Raw genomic sequence first — 4,398 nt, 5'->3', positions numbered from 1 at the left:
ACTAGTCTAGCCCCAACTCACTACAATGGTTCCAGTCACCATGACCATATGGCTTTAAATGGGTGTTTTTATTGTCACTATAGGTGTTTTGGTTTTCAAAAGCAAAGCTTAGAAAATTTGGAGCATTTTAACTCAAGCCATTGTAAGTAAAAGATTGCCAGTACCAGGAAAAAGTTTTCCTCTCTGAGGAAATTGTCAATGAGAATTGTGTAACAACTTATATTTTCCTTGACTGTCTAAATACAAAACTTAGTTTTAGAAGACTATGTAAGGATAAAGATTATTTAAAAATATATATTTTAAGTTTTATTACATATGTCCTTTATTAGAAGCAACTTTAAATCCTATTTCAAACGTATTGGTTTTAACTAAAATAAAGTTTTACTGGAAGACAGTCATGCTCATTCATTTATGTGTCATCTAGTGCTGCTCTTACCCTGCAACGGCAGAGTTGAGTACACCGTTAAAATGTGCTGTGTACTCAACTCAGCTCTCAACTCATCTGACCCACAAAGTCTAATGTGGTTACCATCTGGCCCTTTACAGAAAATCTGCCGTTCCCAGCTGTATAGCATTCCCCTCCCACCTTCTATCCCATCATTTGTGTTTCTCATTTTGTGTTCCCGATGTTTTATTTCAAAAGTAAATAATAGAACCTTTACCTAGTTTAGGTTAGCATTTTTAAAACAAAACAAAATTTAGATGCTTCCTTACTGGTGCTGTTTTTTTTTTCTTGCCAGTTATCCTCAGGGGGAAAAAAGTTGCCTCAGTTGCCCCAATCCTACTTTTGCTAGGGCAAGGTGAACCCTTTCAAGTTTGTATGATCAGCTTGTTTTTTTTTTTAACTCAGAAAATTAATTATTAACTGTGATTGCTTCTATTTTATTTGTTCTAGTTTCTTCTTCAAGAACTCCTATTGCTATGGGATAGGTCATCTAGAGATAACTTCTGTCATTTTCATCTCTTTGCCCATTCCTTCCCATCTCATGTTGGATCATCTAATAAATGTGTCACCAACATTATCAGTTTTATTCTCTGCTTTGATGTTTCTGCTCTTTTCACTGCATCCAAGTGAATGTGTAAATTTTGTCGCTGGATTAGAATCTTTTTACATTTTTTCCATCTTAGCCCACTTTCTTTTCTTTTCAGCCTGCATCTGTCTATTTTTTGACCTTGTCTGTTCTTATTACTCCCTACTTCAGTTTCTGAAAAGACCCTTTCTTTTTGACTCCTATTAAAGACACCAAGCAAATGTTTCTGAATTTTTTTATTTCTTACAGTGAGATATTTTCTAACATAAGCTTTTATTGTTTTCAAAGTAGTATACATTTTCCTTTATAAATTATTTACTTGAGCTCCATATTGATGTTTTTGTTCATTTACTGTGTTTTTCTGTTTGCCAGTCTTTGAATGAGGAAGAATCCTCGTGGAATCCTGATGCTTGTCAATACACAGGATGGGCAGATGGCCTTTCAACAGCACCGTCTCTACGGCTGTTGCATGAACATACTTCTTAGATCCAAAGGTGGGTTGATATGCCACTGTAGAAGTGGACCAAGGTACAGTTTTCTGTTCCAATGGAGACAGACACTTGGGTTTCTGGTTTGGGACTATTGTGAATAGCACTACTATGAATATTCTTGTCATGCCTGTTGTGTACATACTCATGTATTTCTGCTGAATACATATCTAGGAGATAAAATCCTGAGTCATGGAATATGCATATTTTCAACTCTAGTAGACAATGCCAATGTCCTGTGAATAGTGAACCAAAACTATTTGGAAAAATATTCCATATTTCCTTTTGTTTTATTCAAAAAGCCAGCACATCCTCACAGTTAACAAAATATTGAAATGGAACATAAGAAAATGTTCTTTAAGTAGGGCATCTAGAAAACACCAAAGAGAATAAAGGTTTTTCATTTGATAATTATTATTACTAAAAATCATTTTAAATTATTGAGTGTTTAAGGAAAATAAATCTCTTTTCTCATGAATCACACACTAGCAAGCTTATGAGCACTGCACACCTTGGGAGAAGTCCAGACTATTGGAATTCTTTATGATGATTCATACAGCTACTGCTGCTTCTTTTTTAAAATCATAATCTGTAAAAAAAAAAAAAAAAGTTAAACAAGTGTTGATTGTGTCATCTTTTAGAAACATTATCAGATCAATACATGCAAAAAATTACTGTGATACAATGACAAAGAGTCCTAGCTTTGAACTCAGACAGCCCCACACACGTCCCAGCTCTGCCATTTATAAGCCTTATAGATGCAGATGTTTATTCAGTGTCTCAGTTTCCAAACTCTAGCACTTAAAAAAAATCTGTACATTAACTGGGTTGTCATTGAAAATAATATATATACATCATAAAAAAATAAAAATACAAAAGAATGTCAACATGAGGAAAGTCAGTCTCTTTTCCTTCAGTGTGACCTCCAGTCCCCAGTTTCCATGCCTGGCAACAACTACCTACCAATTTCTTGTTCACCTTTTCAGAAATATTCTCTGTATATTGCAGGCATAATGCACATACATATATGTGTTTGTTTGTATACATGCATATGTATTTCTAACTTTTAAAAAACCATGTATGCCTTTATTTCATTACTTACCCAAACATTAATGGACCATAAACAGAATAGTCAGACATGTACAGTAACTAAGTTTATCATCTTTGATTCATGCCATCTTTCAATTACATAAAGCCCATAGCTGCTTACTTATTTTCAGTGTTATCATCTCAAAGATACAGGTGGGTAGAATAAATTTTATCTAACAGTATGTTAGCCTGATTTACTATTTTATATATTTTCATATGATATGATGCTTTAATTCATCCTCTTGACCTGGGTCTTGCAAATTACCAGGAGCAGGCCTGCTTATGAATGTCCTGAAGACCAATTATCTGTGGAACATTTGTGTGGAACATTTTTTTTAACTTGGGTTTTAATTTTGTACATAAATAGCAACAAGAGAACAAGGAGTTCTAAGGCTTGTATGTTATCTCTAGGTGAAAGGGTTTCAGATTAGTTTGCTTGTAGGATGATATCACCAAGATAACAGAAGTCTGGTCTAGTATCCTTGTAAACCCCAGTCATATAGTCTCTCCCCACTGACCTGGGCAAACACAATGGCTTGTTGTAGATAACAGAGGGAGGCAGCTAATCCCATAAAGCCAGGTGGATACACTAGCTTCTTTATTTTTGAACCTCTAGCCAAAAGGAGTTCATTAAGGCCAGCAAAACCATAACACCAAGTCTCGGAAAAAATCCAGGAGGTGCATTTTGGAGATAGTCATAGCTGTCTAACCCCTATTGAACTAAACTTTGCATCTTGGGCTTATTTTGGGAGTACGTTTGCTGACACCAGCTTGTGTATGGCTTGCAGTAGTGTTGGAGCTGTGAGATGCTTTCTTCAAGCGGACTCCTTGACTCCTCCACATCCTTCGATTGACCCTCAGTAACTGAGTAGAGTGAAAGCTAATCAACCTTCATGGAAATTTTGGGAGCTGAGTCCTTTTTCGGTGCAGTACAGACTTTGAAGGTGAGCAAGCTTGGGCCAGCTGGCCCCATGGACCTCTGAATTACCTTGAACATGTTGCTGGCAGTGGTGGCTCTGGCAGGGTCCCATTTATTTACTTTTAACTGACAAAGATTATATATATTTTTCAGGTATAGCATGATGGTTTAAAATATGTACACATTGTAGAATGGTTCATCAAGCTAGTTAACATGTGCTACTTCATATTCTTTTCCTTTTTTGTGGAAAGGGTGCTTAAAATCGCTCTTAGCTATTTTCAAAATATAATACATTGTTATTAAATATAGTCACCACTGTTGTACAATGCATCCCTTGAACTTATTCTTCCTAACTTAAACTTTTGACTGACATCTTCCCACCACACTAGCTTCTGGCAACCAACATTCTACTCTTTATTGAGTTCAACTTGCTTCTATTCTACATGTAAGTGATAGTGTATATGTATGTATATGGGTGCATTATGCCTGGTTCATGGCATTATGCTGGTATTTCTGTGCCTGGCTTATTTCACTTAGCACAATGCTCTCCAGGTTCACATATGTTGCTCCAAATGATGGTATTTCCTTCTTTTTTTTAAGGCTGAATAGTATTCAATTGTGTGTATATTATATTTTCATTATCTATTCCTCTGTTGATGGATACTTAGGTTGATTTCAAATCTTGGCTATTGTGATTAATGCTGCAAGGAACATGGGAGTGTAGATATCTCTTTCACACACTGATTTCATTTCCTTTGGATATATACCCAGTTGTGGAATTGCTGGATCATATGGTAGTTCCATTTTTGATTTTTTGAGGAGCCTCCATAATGTTTTCCACAATGGCTGTACTAATTTACTTTCCTACCAA

General features: G+C 35.7%; 1 pseudogene; it reads right to left on the bottom strand.

The window, feature by feature from the left end:
• Positions 1–1,274: 1,274 nt before the first annotated feature.
• Positions 1,275–4,193, bottom strand: LOC108292528 (annotated as a pseudogene).
• Positions 4,194–4,398: the final 205 nt, after the last annotated feature.

The sequence above is a fragment of the Cebus imitator genome, unplaced genomic scaffold (genome assembly GCF_001604975.1).
Source record: "Cebus imitator isolate Cc_AM_T3 unplaced genomic scaffold, Cebus_imitator-1.0 Scaffold494, whole genome shotgun sequence".
Lineage (NCBI taxonomy): Eukaryota > Metazoa > Chordata > Mammalia > Primates > Cebidae > Cebus > Cebus imitator.
This window is presented reverse-complemented; position numbering and strand designations above follow the sequence as displayed.